Raw genomic sequence first — 19,949 nt, 5'->3', positions numbered from 1 at the left:
CGCAATGGAACCGTCTCAACGCCCAAGTCAGGCTGGAAATCAATGCTGAAAAGCGGAGAAAGTGGGAGGCCGCCACTGCCGACTTGGACTATAGACGGGGTCGTGCGTTTTGGCAACAATTCTACAGACTAACTGGCCAACGAAAGTATGTAGAATCACACCTTGAGGTACAAGGACGAAAGTATTTCTCGCCCGAAGACAAAGCCACCGTCTTCAAAAACAGCTTACAAACTGTCTTTACTCCAACTGACAACCCCCATTTCTCACGGGACTTTGCCGATGAAACCCACTTCTTCACCCAAAACATAACCCTGAGCCCCCACTGGATTACCCAACTAAATGAGAACGTTCCACTTCTCGCACCATTTACCGTGGATGTTGTTAGATCGGCTTGCCGAGCCGGGAAGAACTCCGCTCCCGGGCGGGACGGAATCTCAAGACAGGCATTAAAAAACCTGCCTGAGACAGCTGAGCTGAGACTGCTTGGCTTTCTCTTACTTTCCTCAATGTTGGAAATCCGCCAACACGGTTCTCATTCCCAAACCCGGCAAAGACCCTTCCAATCCTGAATCTTACCGCCCTATTTCGCTCATCAGCGTCTTGGGTAAAGTCTTTGAACGTTTGATTAAAGACAGAATCTGGGACTTCTGTACAGAGCTTAATATTATTCCAAAACTCCAATTCGGATTCAGGCCCAAACACTCCACCCAAAACGCCATCACCTATCTTCAAACCATCTTAACCAAAGCGATGAACCAACACCAGTGTGCCTCCGCCATTTTCATGGATGTTCAGAAAGTTTTCGACCAGGTCTGGCATGCCGGACTTATTAGGAAGCTTCTGACTATCCGCATGCCACCTCCTACTATAAAATTGATATATTCATATCTCACCAACCGGTCCATCAAAGTCAAAGTTGGTCATTGCCTTTCCGAATCTTTTACCCCACTTACTGGCGTTCCACAAGGCTCAATTCTGTCCCCACTACTCTATATAATCTATACGTATGACACTCCAATCCCACTGGACCCAACAGTGAAAATCCAAATGTACGCTGATGACACCGCACTCATCGCCTACGCCCAAAACATGCGCTCTCTCAATATCAAATCCCAAAATATTCTGAATCAATTTTCGGATTGGTGCAGAAAATGGAGGGTTACTCTCAATTCTCAAAAAACTCAAGCCATCGCCTTCATACATCCCCAATCCGTGCGCAAACATCAACCTCAAAACCTCCACTTGAGACTTTGGGGAGAGGGGCTCGAAATCCGCAGAGAAGCCGTCTATCTGGGTGTGAAATTCACTCACACTCTCAATTGGACGGCTGATCTGAATGACACTCTAAACAGAGTATGGAAACGAGTCAGGCTCATCAAAGCTCTTGGTGGAAATTTCGGACGAACCCACCCCCTGACCCTACTTCATACGTATAAAACATACATCCGCCCCATTATCGAATATAGAGCAAACGTCTTTAGCACTTTACCCAAATATCTGATCAAAAGACTCCTGACCTGCGAGCAGTCCATTCTTAGGTACTGCCAATACAAGTGTAGGTTTAGCCCTAGCAACACCGTTTATGTCAATACTGACATAACCCCCATTCCAAGCCGCCTAAATGACCTCCAAGCCCGATATGTTATTCGAACCATCGAATCAAATAATTCCGCTGCTAAAGAGACCCTCCTCATCCCCTGGACCAACAATATGCGGCCACTAGGTTCAAAACCCAAAAAAAGCTCCCTTATCCGCCTCTTCGACTGCTTGCAACAGCATACGAGGATCTCCCAGAAACCTACCTTAATTTCCTCGATAGTTCCCCCATATCAGTGAGATAAATTCCTACCCCCAACACATACCCTCATTGTCATTCATCGTCGGAGTTGCAGGTTTTCTGCGGTTTCCCTGCAACCTGGAGAAACGATTCTCCAGACAAATGTCCGGCGATAGGGAATAATACAGCCGTAGCTGTACCCGCCCACCCCCAATTAGATTAAGAAAAAACAAAAAATAAACAAAAAAAAATATATAAAAAAAAACCCCAAAAAAATATAAAAAAGGAAAAAAAAATATAACTGCACCGCTAGAAGCAGCCGAGCGAACACTTCCCAGCAAAATATCCCCACACCCAGCCCTGCAGAGGACAAAATTCCTATATCAGGGCCTAAGCAAATCATATCAAATTTCGAAAAAAAAAACCTTCCTTCCTAATTTTTCACAACGAATCTCTCTCTCTCTCTCTCTCTCTCTAGATTTATCTCATTCATTGTGTGTTTATCAAGCGCTATAGCGGTTTAGTATATTGACATTTCTTGTATACTTACAAAAAAAAAATAAGATGGCTCGTACTAAACAAACGGCTAGAAAATCGACTGGAGGGAAAGCTCCTCGTAAACAATTGGCGACAAAAGCCGCCCGTAAAAGCGCACCAGCTACTGGTGGAGTAAACAAACCTCATCGTTATAGGCCAGGTACTGTAGCTCTTCGTGAGATAAGACGTTATCAAAAGAGTACCGAATTACTTATTAGAAAATTGCCATTTCAACGATTGGTTCGTGAAATAGCACAAGATTTTAAAACAGATTTACGTTTTCAAAGTTCAGCGGTTATGGCTCTCCAAGAAGCTAGTGAGGCTTATTTGGTAGGTCTATTCGAAGATACTAATCTGTGTGCCATTCATGCTAAAAGAGTCACCATTATGCCCAAGGATATCCAATTGGCTAGAAGAATTCGCGGAGAACGAGCATAAATACAAAAATTTATTTTATTTTATAGAATTACATTTTATCTATTTGATTATAATAGATTTTTTGTTTTATATATATATTGTAAGTAAAAACGGTTCTTTTCAGAACCACAAATAATTTAACATTTATGATATTAGTATAATATTTTGATATAAACATAGGATGTGATTGTTGATTGGATAAAGAAGACGCACGCCGCACACACGCACACACACACACACGCGCACGCACGCACGCACGCACACATACATACATACATACACGAGATAGGCTTTTTCGTGGGACTGCTTTTATTGGATTTTTTTGCTTTAGTAGGATTCTTCCTTTTTAATTCGGATGATGCGGCACTGGCTGTATTGGAAGCGGCGGTGGCGGCGATGACTCCTCCTTTAGCCGAAGATTTTTTGTCTGTTTTTTTGGCAACTTTAACGCCTTTCTTATCAGTAATCGATGTTGTTGTTGTCGTCGTCGTCGAAGTTTTTAAGGAAGCCGCTGCTGTACCTGTCGTTTTTTTGCCTTTATTAGATTTCTTAATACTTTTCGATTTATCCACTCCTCCTCCTCCTCCTCCTGCAATAATAGCATTTCGTTTTGCTGCTGTTACAATTTTTTTGGATTTAGTTACGCCTGGAGTAGAAGCGGCTGTTTTCTTTTTCTTTTTGTCAATAGCATTCGTTTTAGCCGAAGTACCACCAGATGAAGTTGCCGAAGCTAATTTGAATGATCCGGAAGCTCCTTTACCTTTAGTTTGTACCAAAGATCTCGATACTACAGATGCTTTCAAATATTTTTTGATGAATGGCGCTACTTTTTCTGCATCAACTTTATAATTGGCAACAATATACTTTTTAATTGCTTGTAAAGATGAGCCTCCGCGTTCCTTTAAACTTTTGATCACATTGTTTACCATTTCCGAAGTCGGTGGATGAGATGGTTTGGTCCTAGGATTTTTAGCTTTTTTTTCCTTTTTATTTATTGGAGACGACGAAACCTGCGGTGAATTAGACGCAGACGTTGCGGTTACAACCGAAGTTTGATTTTCTGTATCCGCCATAACTACTAACAACCTTGTGTGTTATTATATAGTCGATAAACTACACTAAACTGATATAAAAAAAAATATTGAATGTAGTTTTATATTTCGTTTTATAAAATTTCACCTCTCTATATTATATTCTTAATAGTATAAAAGACTTTTAATTTTCCGCGTGTAATGAGTTACAAGAGGAGTCATTCAAATAAAGCGTACGGAAGACTGAACGAACGAATAGAACTAAGTTAAAAAACGAACCTCATTCTCTAATCAGCTACTGAGGAGAGAACACGCGTTTAACGATTGTTTTGTAATCTGTATAGTGATATATTTTACGACCAGTATAAACCTCAAGCAAAGTGTACCCCCTCATAATTATTACTATTCAATATTATAGTTAATCTATTGGTCTAATTGAAAACCTACGCATAGATTTACTAAGTCTACCTTCGCCCCCCATCACGGGGACTACACCGTACCCCACCGAGTATCCACGAAGGTTGAGGGAAAAAATACAAAAACTTAATGTGCAAAAACCAGATATATTCTCTAGCGAAAATCTCAATATTGATAAAAATGTGCGTGTTAATAGAACAATAGTGTCAGTGAAAACGTCACCGAAAAGAAGATATTAAGGTTCGTTAAAACATAAGACAATAACAAAAACTAATAAAATAAAAAGACTTACAAAAACCAACACACATAAAACGGTTCCTAAGATAAGTGTACGGGAATCTAGTCGTAGTTTTGATCCCGACGTTCCACGTCGCAGTGCCGATACTACAGATGAAAATTCACTGTCAAAATACTCTTCAGAAATCAATAGAATAAAAAAGAAAACTTCAGAATTAAAATTAAAAAACAAAAATTTTCTAAAACTAGTTTATATTGATGAAGATTTTTTGATTGAAGATAAAACAAATAAAACTGATAGTTTGGAAACGATAATTATTCCAAAACAGTGTTTAGAAACAATCGACGTATCGTCGCTATCTAAATGTATTGAGTTGACCAACAACCAACCATCTAAAGCAAAGTGTTCAGAAGTTAACATCGAAAAGTGTCCAGAACAAATAAACCAAAACATTAACAAGTGTTCAGAAAACAAAAATATCACTTGCGATAGTGATATAATAGGGCTGAAGTCTTTCAACTCCGAGTTGTCAATTCCTGTGTGTAGAGGCAGTTCGGCCAATAATACCTCCACACCGGATAGATCATTAAACAAAGTAACACAAACAAAAGTACAAATGGAAGAAGATACTATAGGATCACAGCGCAGTGACTCATCAGAGGAAGACATAAGCTCAAAGAGATCGACAAACGTCCCTGAAACAACAACAATTCAAGCACAAATACATAAACCTGCTAATCTCTCATGGGGGCAGGAAGTTGAAGACGCTGAGAATACTGGCGTTGGAATAACAACCGACAATTTCACGTCGCAATACGAGAAAATTGTTAAGAAAAATTCTAAAATAACTGCTAGAAAACTAAATATGTCTAGTGCGGAACAACAAAAAATAGACATAAACGCAATCCAGACAATCACCACAAATGAACCCATGGACACTAGAGACGTCACACCACCGGGATTCGAAAAACCCAAAAAATGTGTATCTTTCAATAAAATACTGAGTCAGACAAACAAACAAGCCACAATCGAAACACACAACAATTACGATACGCTATCTGAACCCTCTGAAGACGAGAAACAAACTACATTCAAAACACAAAAGAAAAGGAAGAAAACTCACTTCAGAAAGTTCAATAACTCCGGTGTTACCAGCGATGATGACGACACAGGCATCCAAGAGAATAAACGTACAAAAGCAGCCTCCAAAATCTCTAAGAAACTCACCGCATGCCCACCAATAGTAATTGACGGAAACGTTTCACACCACAGGCATATGGTAAACAGAATAACAGAAGAAGTCAAAAACCCATTCGAACTTAAGTATACAAACAATTCAACAATCGTATTCACCAAAGATGCTAGCGACTTTGAGAATTTGAAAAAAACACTGAAACGGGAAAAAATTCAATTTCACACCTACTCCAGACGAGAAGACAAAACACACGCATTCGTACTAAGAGGCCTAGCAGAAGGGCTACACATCATTGACATCCGAGAAGAGCTTGAAAAAATTCATAAAATTCAAATTAAGGACATTTATCGTATGACAACAAAGTGTCGCCCCCTTTATTTAGTTATTACAGACTCCAAAATTACTCTGGACTACCTGAATAAAACGGTAAGAGTAATCGAACACACAAGGGTTGTATGGGAACATAGAAGACAAAACAAACCAATCATACAATGCCACATCTGTCAGCTCTGGGGCCGCGCTACCTCAAATTGCGGTAGAACGCCGAGATGCCTAAAATGCGCGGGGCAACATCTTACACCAGAATGTGTTAAAGAAAGATCGCTTCCTGCCCGATGCGCCAACTGCAGAGGAGACCACCCTGCAAACGCAGAAATTTGTCCAGAATTCATAAAAAGGAAAATATGGCTTGAAGAAAAGAAATCAATCAATCTAAAATCCAAAACCACCACCACCAGCACAAAATATATCCCAGCTCCTATTCCAACAAACAACCCATGGACAAAAAGAAACAACAATGAAGATTTTCCCAGCCTCCCATCCAAAAACATTCCCCAAACAACCCCCCAAAATGAACAGCCTCAAATACAATCAAAAACAACAAACGTTCAACCCAGACCACCCAACAACGATATAACCAAATTCACCGAGCTGAACAACATGTTCAAAGAACTTCACTCCTTGGTAAACTTGGACGAACTTAGCAGAGCCGTTGCTGATCTACTAGAGGAAATGAAGGAGGCAAACAATAAAATGGAGAAATTCATGATCTACAATAACTTTGTTACTAATATAGACAACTATGACATCTAGGCAGGTAGGTGGTAGAACAGTTTTTCAAAAACGATTTAATCTTAAAATTATATTCTGTAATGTACGTGGAGTTTATAGCAAACTCCATCTCATCAGACATTTTCTCGACATTCACAAACCAGATATTTTCTTTCTTATCGAGACACTTCTTAAACCAAATAAATCAATTAACTTTGGAAACCCAGAATATCGTCTCATTAGACAAGACCGCCCCGCCGATGCCAACGGTGGTGGTATCGCATTGTTAATCAAAAAAGGCATAAATTTCCAACTCTTGCAACAAAATAATACATCAATTGAGCATATCCAAATACTCTTAGATAATAAAATTAAAATAGTCGGTGTTTATAATCCTCCCGGTAATACGTTAAAAGAATTGGACTTTCACAATATCACAAAAACACACAACAAAGTTCTGATAGTAGGTGATCTTAATTGTCGACATCCACTGTGGGATCATTACGCTAAACTCCCTAATAAAAACGGAAATACTCTTTTGAAATTTTGTGACAATTCTGATTGTATTATATTCAATACTGATGAACCAACGCATTTTCCATACGCAAACTTCACTCCCAGCACACTCGACATAGCCATAGGGAAAAACATTAACAACATACACAAAATAAAAACCCTAACAGACTTCAACTCCGATCACGATCCTGTCCTTATCCATCTGAAACTTTCACACAATATACATAACCCTGTCATTACAAAAACATACGATTACAACACTACAAGCTGGGTAAAATTTAGAAAACACATAAATGAAAACATCACAATAACAGACAAAATAGAAAATACACAACACTTAACAAAGATAATTGGAAATCTTCAAAATATTATCATCACAGCAAGAAATCAATCAACTATATTAAAACCAAAAACCCAATTCCATAATACTCTCCCAGATCACATCATACAAACAATACACGAGAAAAACAAAATAAGGAGAAAATGGCAACAAACTAGGCACGATAACGATCATTCACTACTAAAACACTATCAACACACAATAAACAACTTGATAAAAGAACACAAAAACAACGAATGGTCCAATTTTTTGAACACCTTACAACCAGAAAACAACTCGCTATGGAAAATCGCGAAACGTCTCAGATTCAAACAAAATAAATTTAATAAAATTATTAGTAACGGACATACGTTTACTAATGAAATCGAAATAGCGGAAAAGTTCGGAGAGTATTTTCAAAACAACTTTATAAATTATTCACAACACACACAATACCATCAAAATATCACACAATCAGTTCATCAATACCTGAATTCATTAAAGACTTTAAATACACAAAACTTAACAACTTGTACAGAAGTTTACAACACAATACAACAATTAAAAAATAAAACAGCCCCGGGATCAGACGGGATACCTAACATTTTACTCAAAAATATACCAAAAAAAGCAATAGTACAACTTACATACATAATAAATTTCATTATTAAAACTGGTCAATACCCGGATATGCTCAAGATTGCCAACATCATACCAATAATCAAAGCTAACAAACAACCATGTTATGTGGATAGCTACAGACCAATTTCCCTACTAATAATATAGCAAAGGTAATTGATAAAATAATCCTTAAAAGATTACAAAATTTCATAGATAAACATACGGATTCAGAAGCGGTCACAGCACAGTGGCTCAAATCATCAGAGTTTTAAATTATATTAGAGAAGGCTTCCAAAACAAAGAAAAAGCAATTATGGTCACTATCGACATACAGAAAGCATTTGACTCCGTATGGCCCGAGGGATTAGTTCACAAATTAATCAAATTAGGTATACCAAGCTATTTGATTAAAATTTTAAATTCATACCTAACGAATCGTAAATTCTTCACTAAAATAGAAAATCACACAGCTGGACCATTTTCAATACAAGCTGGAGTACCACAAGGCTCTGTGTTATCTCCTTTGCTATATTCCATATTTATCCATGATCTACCAACTTTCCCGCAACTTCTTACCGCCATATTTGCCGACGACACCTGTTTTGTATCGACAGCAAAGAATTCAGATCACGCATTAGACATCGCACAAAATCACATCAACACAAAAATTATACCATATTTACACGAACACAAATTAGCCATTAATGCATCCAAAACAGAGTATTTATTACTCAGGAGAATAGCTAGAAAAAACTGCTCACTGCAATCTCAGCTATATGCAGATGGACACCTCATTACACCCAGTAACACCCTGAAATATTTGGGGTATACTGTACAAGGCAACACAAATGCAAAAGCACATATCATGCAACAAATACATAAAGCCAAGATTGCAATGGGCAAACTGTACCCACTCATATGCCGACACAGTAATCTCACAAGCCAAAACAAAATACTTATATACAAACAGATCATACGTCCAATACTCACATACGCAGCCCCAGTTTATTATAACGGCTCCAAACACAATTTCAACTCCCTGCAAGTGATACAGAACAAGTGTTTACGGATGGCGATAAAATATAATTGCTATCCCAAACTACCCAGAAACACGTGGTTATATAACAAAGCCGATATACCCACTATTAAAGACTTTATAACAAAAATCTCTACAAATTTTTACAATTATTGTCTGCCAAACGATCTTCGTAAGAGCCTCAAAGACGCAAATGGCGCAGAAGACATCCGAGATAGTGGGTGTAGGCTTCTGCATGGGTCGCTAACCATATAACAAGGTTGTTCAACTCCAAACGTTTATTCATCACAAATGTATAGAATATTTCAAAATAATAATAATAATAATTAATATCAAATAAAACAACGTCAGTCATGTTGTTTTCTCGAAAAATATTCCCCCAGTCGATTCTGAAACTCTGTTTTTCAGCTGCTTTTCAGAGATAACCCAGTCGAAAGATGCTAGGAATCATAAACATATATTAGGGACAAAGTTAATGTTGAAGAAACAAGGAGCCAGCTTAATACTTCAGACGCACTCAATACATGTAAAGATCGCCAGACCATCGGCATACACATTTTATATTGTTATTTTTATATGTATTGTTAATTTGGGAATCATAAACAGAATAAAGAACCTTTTTAATTAAATTACGAACCTCATAAACCAAACCAACCTCAAAAACCTTGGTTTCTTCGAGATTTTCGAATCGAATGTAATGAAAAAAATTGACAAAGAACTAACTAAGGTATACTTCGAACTTTTTACTATAATTTAATGACTGCTAACAACGTTTGTTATTAAAAAAAAGTACCACTTAAAAATGGTTAAAAATTTATTTCCGTCGATGCTTAGCACTTTAGATATAATTTCGAAATTAAATAAAAGTCCTTCTTAAAATACAATGAAGGTAAAGAGATACGTGTCTATTCACAATAATGACCAATATTTAAAAATATCAAAACGAATTGAAATAATACCGCAATTATCATTTGAACGGTGACATGTCTACCCTGACTTACGCGACACGTTTCTACTATATATGTTCGTAACTAATATATTATTATGAGTATTTTTCTATAACAATCTTCCGACATACTAAATATAAGAAAAATATCAAATTTCAATATTGGAACCCGCTTATATTTCATTTTAGATAATATTGAATGGTGGGTGGTGGTGGTGGTAGTAGCAAATTATAATTATTACAATAGATTGATTGACTGATTATATTTTCTTCGAACGAACTAACTACTTCGCAACTATGTCTGTCTATTACACAATATTTCATATTTTATCCGACAATTTTTTTTACATTGTATAGTATATTATTTTAGGAAATGAACATATTTCATTTAAAATTTCAAACCAATTTGAAAAGAAAAAAAAAAGTGTTTTTAACAAAACTTCAAAGACGCCACAAAAACTACTTTAACAACGGCAACCGACCAACCGCTTTGTATGTTTTATCTTACCGGCGGTCGGGTTTTTTTTTTGCCTTTAGCCGACAGTGAATTAGTATATGAGACTTTTTAAAACAAAAGCGACGTTAGAAAGTTTTATATATATATATATATATATATATATATATATATATATATATATATATATATATATATATATATATGTACGTACAACGGAAAAACATGGCCTTGTAATATTAATACACAATAAATTTTTATTGATCTTAGAAGAGGATTTTTCAGTTAAGTGGAATATCATCTTTCGTCATATTTAATAGAATTCAATTGAATTAAAGTCTTTCGTTCGTTGTTATCATATATAAATAAAAAAAAGTAGTATTGTGGTTCTGAAAAGAACCGTTTTTTTTTTGTTTGGTCGATCTTATTATTTAAGTAAATAAAATAAAAAATTTTGTGTCAATATAGTAGATATGTTATACTTATTATTTAGAACTAGCATATTTGGTAACTGCTTTAGTTCCTTCACTGTCTGCGTGTTTTGCCAATTCTCCGGGAAGCAATAGTCTCACTGCAGTTTGAATTTCTCTACTTGTAATTGTTGAACGTTTATTATAATGAGCCAATCTGGATGCTTCGGCGGCGATACGTTCGAATATATCATTAACAAAACTATTCATTATACTCATAGCTTTACTCGATATACCGGTGTCAGGATGAACTTGCTTAAGTACTTTGTAAATGTAAATAGCATAACTTTCCTTCCTCCTCCTTTTTTTCTTTTTATCGGCTTTCGAAATATTCTTTTAAGCCTTTCCGGCTTTTTTTGCTGCCTTTCCGCTAGCTTTTGGTGGCATTATTTCTCTTGAAATAAAATAAAAACACTTGGATGACGTACCGTATTTATCGACGAAAAGAGGGTAAAATTAGCATTTAACAGGATAAATCCACGAGTGGGTGCGAAGAAGAACATTCCAACCACCCCCTGTCACTTCCGACAGGTCCTCATCCTCTTTCACGTCGCAGTTTCGCGTCTAGAATCCCTCCTCTCCCCTTAGGTCTATGGGAGATTCTGGGATGTCTTATCTTTTTATTAAGAGATTAGCCTGTTGGCTATACACTCTTGGCTTCTTGTTCTGGACGTCTTCGTGTGTGTGTGTGTTTCGCGGCCTCGGGTACACCTCTTCCTATCTCCTGCCGATAGGGAAAGATCTAATCCGAGTGGTCCTTCGCCTTTTCTATAGCTGTCCCCGATGTATAACTCTACATTTCCTTGTGAAATGCAGAATTACCGTGTCGGGGGGTGTCCTCTTGTGGTTTATTTTTGTTGGGCAATGAGTGTTGCTATGAGTATCTGCATATTTTGCAACATACTCAGTAGCTCCGGTGTTTTTTTTCTGTCTTTGTTGTTTTTTTCGCAACTTGTGCGTAAGTGCGTCCTGTTCGCGTGGTGTTCCTTGCTTGGTTGTTCTCCGTCTTTTTCGGGTGTTTCGGGCACCCTTTGTAGTTTGCGGGGTGTTCTCCTCCGCAGTTCTTGCAATTCGGTTTTTCCGTCTTGCTGAGCGTGCATTCCGCCGCTCTATGCGCTCCCGCGCATCTCACGCAGTGCACGTCCATGTTGCACGTGCTTTGTCCGTGATGGAATCCCTGACACCTGTAACATTGTACAGGTCCGTCGTGCCTTTTTTGTTCTACCACACTTATTTTTGTGTGGCAGAGGTATCTCAACTTCTTATAAGTTGGTTCTTCTTTCGGTTCTATTACTACCATGTATATAGGTAGTAGTTTTCGTGTGTTGTCCTGATTTCTTTGAGTACGGCTTGTCAACTGCCATACTTTCTTCGGTCTAAGTCCATTTTCCTTCAATTCCTCCTCTACCTCCGACACTGGGGTGTTAACAGCAAGTCCTTTTATGACGAGCTTCCTCTCCTTTTCTTCATTGAGTAGGTATGTATACCACTCAATTTCCTTATACTCGCTCAGGAGCATCTTCATCTTGTTAAAGTCGTCTTTAGTCGCCGTCGTTATTTTGCCCGTGTGTATTCCCATTTTACACTGGGCATCGATTTTCCTTTGCACTAGCTGTTTGCGTAGTGCTGTCCACATCAGTGGGGATTTTAGAATTATCGGAGGTGGCCTTCTCTCCGGTTTTGTCTGTTTCCTTTGTTCGTCTTTTTTTATTTTCTCCAATTCTTCTTGGATTTGATTGTCCGTTGATGTTTCTTCTTCTTCGTCTGAGGATTGTTTGTCTGCTTTTTTTTTGTTCTCCACTTCCGTGAAGTCTTCTTCCATAGGGCAGTCTTCATTTTGTGGTTCTTCGTTCAATTTCTTCTGAGTTTTCGGAGTTTTCGTATTATCTACTCCTCCTGTAGTTGGGTACCTTTCCATCTCTTCTATTTTTTTTGCAAGTGCTTCGTTCTCGACTTTCAGTTCGTAAGTATAATCCTTTAGGGTCACAATAAGCTGATTTTTTTCAGTCTCTCTCTCTTCATAATCTTTAATTCTCTCTTCGAGGGATTTGATTTGTTGGGTTAACGTCTTTGTCAATAATTGATATTCAGTTATCATTTTTGAACACTCAATAATTTTCTCTTCTTCTTCGTCTTTGTCAATAATTGATATTCAGTTATCATTTTTGAACACTCAATAATTTTCTCTTCTTCTAGTCGTTTAATTTTGGTATCTTTGCTTTGTCTCGGTTTTTCGGCAGACGATCCTCTGTCGTAGGGTTTTTCCCTATTCTTGGAGTTCTCAGGCTCCATGCCTGTTAATTTCTGTCTTGGTTTTCCAATTTTTCTGGAGTACCTAGAAATTATCTAAAAATAAAATGTTAAGCCGTACTGAGAAGTACGGCTATTTTGAAAACGGAGAAATTCCGCACAATCAAATTTGTGTTGATAAACACAATTCTTTCATGCAGAAATGATTTTTAGCATTATAAATAAAAGGCTGTGTCAAGGCACAGCTACCTGCTGAAAAGAAAAAGGAAAGTTTTATCAGTGTCTCACCTGACTACCTGAGTCCGCTTTCACTTCACTTCACTGTCACACTTGTTCACTCGTCGAAGTCTCGCAGTCCAGCCCAGTTAACAGCACACACACACACACATTTCCCTTGAGACGAGCCCGTCCCTCTAGACATCCACCCCTGGATAAATCCACGAGTGGGTGCGAAGAAGAACATTCCAACCACCCCCTGTCACTTCCGACAGGTCCTCATCTTCTCTCACGTCGCAGTTTCACGTGTAGAATCCCTCCTCTCCCCTTAGGTCTATGGGAGATTCTGGGATGTCTTATCTTTTTATTAAAGAGATTAGCCTGTTGGCTATACACTCTTGGCTTCTTGTTCTGGACGTCTTCGTGTGTGTGTGTGTTTCGCGGCCTCGGGTAAACCTCTTCCTACCTCATGCCGATAGGAAAAGATCTAATCCGAGTGGTCCTTCGCCTTCTCTATAGCTGTCCCCGATGTATAACTCTACATTTCCTTGTGAAATGCAGAATTACCGTGTCGGGGGGTGTCCTCTTGTGGTTTATTTTTGTTGGGCGATAAGTGTTGCTATGAGTATCTGCATATTTTGCAACATACTCAGTAGCTCCGGTGTCTTCTGTCTTCGTTGTTTTCTTCGCAACTTGTGCGTAAGTGCGTCCTGTTTGCGTGGTGTTCCTTGCTTGGTTGTGTAAATTTTTTGTTTAACAGTTAGTTTCGTCGCATCGGTTGCTTCATAGTTTTCAATTGACAAAGTTCTATTTTTTTTTTGTTTTTGAAAAAGAAATATATATATATATATATATATATATATATATATATAAATGTCTGGACGTGGTAAAGGTGGTAAAGTAAAGGGAAAGGCAAAATCTCGCTCAAACCGAGCTGGATTACAATTTCCTGTAGGACGTATACATCGTTTGTTGAAGTAAACCAGTATCCACCACTGATGAATTTCCACCACTCCCGACCAACCCTAAGTCTCTTCCTGAGGAGAAAATCTGCTCAGAACTTATCGCAAACCTCTCGCGAATAAGTCCACAACTGATACACCAATTTCGCAATGCCATTGATTATATCGAAAGGAAATCACTCGAGAATAGTAGAAGTTCCTCACCAGCACCATCTGCGGATTCCTATGCATCTAGGGTCTCGCAGAAATCGTCCAACTCTAAATCCCAGCGGGTTGATTATACCCGACAAGGCGCGATCCCGAAAACCAATATTCCCCCTCTAAGTTCCAAGTCAATCTCAATACCTCAAAAGTAAAAAAAAATTACCCAAAATACAACTAAACCCCAAGCACCAACTCAAACCCAAACCCCCAGAACCCACCAACAATCCCAAACTATCACCCAACAACAACCTCAATCACACACCTCCGCTCAATGTCCTCCACTTCAAACACTCAATCTGAGAAACCTCCCAACAAAATATACATAACAGAGAGAGCTCTACAATCTCCTCAATACGCAAGAGCTATTGAGGGGACAATTGAGCTTTCTCAAAGCTAACCCCAATGGAACCGCCCTCCTCAAAATTCCTTCCACGTTTCATCACGAAACGTTGGCAAGGAAAATCCGTTACGCCATAAGCGACGAGAAAATCGTCGTTATCCCGATAAACTCTCCCCAACGAGTCCAAAAACCCCTAACCACTAAAACCAAAAAAAACACCTTTTCTCTGGTCTGCAAGAATGTAGACCAATCTTACACCGAAGAAGAGTTCCTGGAGATCCTCTCTATCCTGAAATTCCCTGTCCTTAAAACTTGGAAAATCATAGCTAGATCCACAAATAAACCCACATCCATGTTCCGAATCATAACAGATTCCGAAACCGCCTACCATCACGCCCTAACCAAGGGTATAAACTTCCTCGGGCTTTCGCACTACTGCGAAGCCTCAAATTCAAACACCATACCCGCAGTCCCAAAATATTGCAACCGTTGCTCATCTACCGGCCACTCCGCAGACACCTGCAAAGCCAAACCCATCTGTCCAACCTGTGGTGCTTCTGGTCACAAGCCAGAAAAATTCCCAAAAGCTAACTCCCCTACCTATAAAAATTGTGGTGGACCTCACCCCGCCTTCCACCCCTGCTGCCCGAAAAGGATTGAAACTCCGAAAGCCCCCCAGGATACAGCCCCAGTCACCCTAGAAAAACCTCAAACCCCTTATGACCTGTCTACTGACACCAAAATCCTGATTGAAATCTTGGCAACAACTATAATGAATGCCATCCCCACTTCTCGGGCGCTTGTAGCCGAAACGCTACAACGCCTCATTCCCTCTTTTTACGGTTATAATTGTACCGTAACCAGCGGCGTGGGTAACCGCATTCATTTCGCTTTCACCCAAAAACCAAACACTTCCCATTGAAAAATAAAGTCCCATGGACTTTACAATAGGGACCGTTAATTGCCAAGGTTTGGCCAGAAAACGACATCTACTGAAGCACTTATTAAGCTCTCACAATATCCAAATCTTATCTATAACCGACACCCTTTCCAAATTACCTCCAAGTTTCACTGGCTGTACCACCAGAAATTCCTACTGTCACGGCAACGGACTTCTCGTCCGTAACGGACTCCCTTCGACTCCCCATCCCCTACCCCCATTTCTGTCTCAACAGAATCTGGATTGCATAGCCATCGATATATCGTGTAATAACGGGACTATCACTTTCATCTCTTATTACAAACACTCACAACAATCACTTTCCCTCGACCTCCTCGAATATGCATTCACTTTTCCTAGAGCCATCATTATGGGAGACCTCAACTCCAGGAATACCCTTTTTGGTGATACCACCACCAACCTAGCCGGCAGAACTCTCGCCGACTCTCTAATTTCTCTTCCCCTTTCTCGGATTAAAAACCGAAATCCAACACTCGTAAGTCACCTGGGCTCTTCCATCGTCGACCACATAATCTGCACGGACAGATTAATTACCATTATCGAAGACGAATGCTCTATAGGCGACCCAATCACCTCAGACCACGTTCCCTTATTGGTCAATACATCTTTTTTCAACCCAATAAAACCCCCTCCAACTAGTTTAACCTATCGGGACTTCAAAAATGCCGACTGGATCTCCTTCGCAAACCATATCGATACCAATTTACCGCAACCCACTATTATTCGAACTACCGAAGAACTAGACAAATACGCGGAGGATTTCCAATCCCTCATTATCGATGCGCAAGACATCGCCGTCCCTCTTACCACCGTTCATACCAACTATATATCAATCTCTCAAAATATCCGATCCAAAATTCGTCAGAAAAGACAGTTATATAGGCTGTACATTAGAACTAGAGACCCAGCAGTCAAAACGCAATGGAACCGTCTCAACGCCCAAGTCAGGCTGGAAATCAATGCTGAAAAGCGGAGAAAGTGGGAGGCCGCCACTGCCGACTTGGACTATAGACGGGGTCGTGCGTTTTGGCAACAATTCTACAGACTAACTGGCCAACGAAAGTATGTAGAATCACACCTTGAGGTACAAGGACGAAAGTATTTCTCGCCCGAAGACAAAGCCACCGTCTTGAAAAACAGCTTACAAACTGTCTTTACTCCAACTGACAACCCCCATTTCTCACGGGACTTTGCCGATGAAACCCACTTCTTCACCCAAAACATAACCCTGAGCCCCCACTGGATTACCCAACTAAATGAGAACGTTCCACTTCTCGCACCATTTACCGTGGATGTTGTTAGATCGGCTTGCCGAGCCGGGAAGAACTCCGCTCCCGGGCGGGACGGAATCTCAAGACAGGCATTAAAAAACCTGCCTGAGACAGCTGAGCTGAGACTGCTTGGCTTTCTCTTACTTTCCTCAATGTTGGAAATCCGCCAACACGGTTCTCATTCCCAAACCCGGCAAAGACCCTTCCAATCCTGAATCTTACCGCCCTATTTCGCTCATCAGCGTCTTGGGTAAAGTCTTTGAACGTTTGATTAAAGACAGAATCTGGGACTTCTGTACAGAGCTTAATATTATTCCAAAACTCCAATTCGGATTCAGGCCCAAACACTCCACCCAAAACGCCATCACCTATCTTCAAACCATCTTAACCAAAGCGATGAACCAACACCAGTGTGCCTCCGCCATTTTCATGGATGTTCAGAAAGTTTTCGACCAGGTCTGGCATGCCGGACTTATTAGGAAGCTTCTGACTATCCGCATGCCACCTCCTACTATAAAATTGATATATTCATATCTCACCAACCGCTCCATCAAAGTCAAAGTTGGTCATTGCCTTTCCGAATCTTTTACCCCACTTACTGGCGTTCCACAAGGCTCAATTCTGTCCCCACTACTCTATATAATCTATACGTATGACACTCCAATCCCACTGGACCCAACAGTGAAAATCCAAATGTACGCTGATGACACCGCACTCATCGCCTACGCCCAAAACATGCGCTCTCTCAATATCAAATCCCAAAATATTCTGAATCAATTTTCGGATTGGTGCAGAAAATGGAGGGTTACTCTCAATTCTCAAAAAACTCAAGCCATCGCCTTCATACATCCCCAATCCGTGCGCAAACATCAACCTCAAAACCTCCACTTGAGACTTTGGGGAGAGGGGCTCGAAATCCGCAGAGAAGCCGTCTATCTGGGTGTGAAATTCACTCACACTCTCAATTGGACGGCTGATCTGAATGACACTCTAAACAGAGTATGGAAACGAGTCAGGCTCATCAAAGCTCTTGGTGGAAATTTCGGACGAACCCACCCCCTGACCCTACTTCATACGTATAAAACATACATCCGCCCCATTATCGAATATAGAGCAAACGTCTTTAGCACTTTACCCAAATATCTGATCAAAAGACTCCTGACCTGCGAGCAGTCCATTCTTAGGTACTGCCAATACAAGTGTAGGTTTAGCCCTAGCAACACCGTTTATGTCAATACTGACATAACCCCCATTCCAAGCCGCCTAAATGACCTCCAAGCCCGATATGTTATTCGAACCATCGAATCAAATAATTCCGCTGCTAAAGAGACCCTCCTCATCCCCTGGACCAACAATATGCGGCCACTAGGTTCAAAACCCAAAAAAAGCTCCCTTATCCGCCTCTTCGACTGCTTGCAACAGCATACGAGGATCTCCCAGAAACCTACCTTAATTTCCTCGATAGTTCCCCCATATCAGTGAGATAAATTCCTACCCCCAACACATACCCTCATTGTCATTCATCGTCGGAGTTGCAGGTTTTCTGCGGTTTCCCTGCAACCTGGAGAAACGATTCTCCAGACAAATGTCCGGCGATAGGGAATAATACAGCCGTAGCTGTACCCGCCCACCCCCAATTAGATTAAGAAAAAACAAAAAATAAACAAAAAAAAATATATAAAAAAAAACCCCAAAAAAATATAAAAAAGGAAAAAAAAATATAACTGCACCGCTAGAAGCAGCCGAGCGAACACTTCCCAGCAAAATATCCCCACACCCAGCCCTGCAGAGGACAAAATTCCTATATCAGGGCCTAAGCAAATCATATCAAATTTCGAAAAAAAAAACCTTCCTTCCTAATTTTTCACAACGAATCTCTCTCTCTCTCTCTCTCTCTAGATTTATCTCATTCATTGTGTGTTTATCAAGCGCTATAGCGGTTTAGTATATTGACATTTCTTGTATACTTACAAAAAAAAAATAAGATGGCTCGTACTAAACAAACGGCTAGAAAATCGACTGGAGGGAAAGCTCCTCGTAAACAATTAGCGACAAAAGCCGCCCGTAAAAGCGCACCAGCTACTGGTGGAGTAAAAAAACTTCATCGTTATAGGCCAGGTACTGTAGCTCTTCGTGAGATAAGACGTTATCAAAAGAGTACCGAATTACTTATTAGAAAATTGCCATTTCAACGATTGGTTCGTGAAATAGCACAAGATTTTAAAACAGATTTACGTTTTCAAAGTTCAGCGGTTATGGCTCTCCAAGAAGCTAGTGAGGCTTATTTGGTAGGTCTATTCGAAGATACTAATCTGTGTGCCATTCATGCTAAAAGAGTCACCATTATGCCCAAGGATATCCAATTGGCTAGAAGAATTCGCGGAGAACGAGCATAAATACAAAAATTTATTTTATTTTATAGAATTACATTTTATCTATTTGATTATAATAGATTTTTTGTTTTATATATATATTGTAAGTAAAAACGGTTCTTTTCAGAACCACAAATAATTTAACATTTATGATATTAGTATAATATTTTGATATAAACATAGGATGTGATTGTTGATTGGATAAAGAAGACGCACGCCGCACACACGCACACACACACACACGCGCACGCACGCACGCACGCACACATACATACATACATACACGAGATAGGCTTTTTCGTGGGACTGCTTTTATTGGATTTTTTTGCTTTAGTAGGATTCTTCCTTT

General features: G+C 39.5%; 1 pseudogene; it reads right to left on the bottom strand.

Annotated features, from left to right (window-relative positions):
- Positions 1 to 11,039: 11,039 nt before the first annotated feature.
- Positions 11,040 to 11,411, bottom strand: LOC130449234 (histone H2B-like; annotated as a pseudogene).
- Positions 11,412 to 19,949: the final 8,538 nt, after the last annotated feature.

Source organism: Diorhabda sublineata, chromosome 10 (genome assembly GCF_026230105.1).
Source record: "Diorhabda sublineata isolate icDioSubl1.1 chromosome 10, icDioSubl1.1, whole genome shotgun sequence".
In the NCBI taxonomy this organism is placed as follows: domain Eukaryota; kingdom Metazoa; phylum Arthropoda; class Insecta; order Coleoptera; family Chrysomelidae; genus Diorhabda; species Diorhabda sublineata.
Note: the sequence above shows the minus strand (reverse complement) of the source record. Positions and strands in the feature narration are given on the sequence as shown.